Here is a 304-nt window from a genome sequence, read left to right as displayed (position 1 = left end):
ATGGCTCTCACCTAAAAGCCCCCTCCCCTCCAAATGCCCCGGGCACGGCCGCACCTGGTGGAAGCTCGCGGCATCTGGAAGGCACGCGCACGTCTCCGGCAGAGGGGCCGGGTTCTCAGATGCCACGCTGGGCAGCACACGGTGACCCCGTACACGGGGCTACAGGTAGTCACATGTTTGCTTTTTATTCTTATTCAATTTATTGGCGTGACATTGGTCAACATGATCAAATAGGTTTGGGGAGCGGGTTTCTATGTCACACGATCTGTATATTGCACCGTGTGCCCGCCACCCACGTGTTTGT

The sequence above is a fragment of the Myotis davidii genome, unplaced genomic scaffold (assembly GCF_000327345.1).
Source record: "Myotis davidii unplaced genomic scaffold, ASM32734v1 scaffold514, whole genome shotgun sequence".
In the NCBI taxonomy this organism is placed as follows: domain Eukaryota; kingdom Metazoa; phylum Chordata; class Mammalia; order Chiroptera; family Vespertilionidae; genus Myotis; species Myotis davidii.
Note: the sequence above shows the minus strand (reverse complement) of the source record.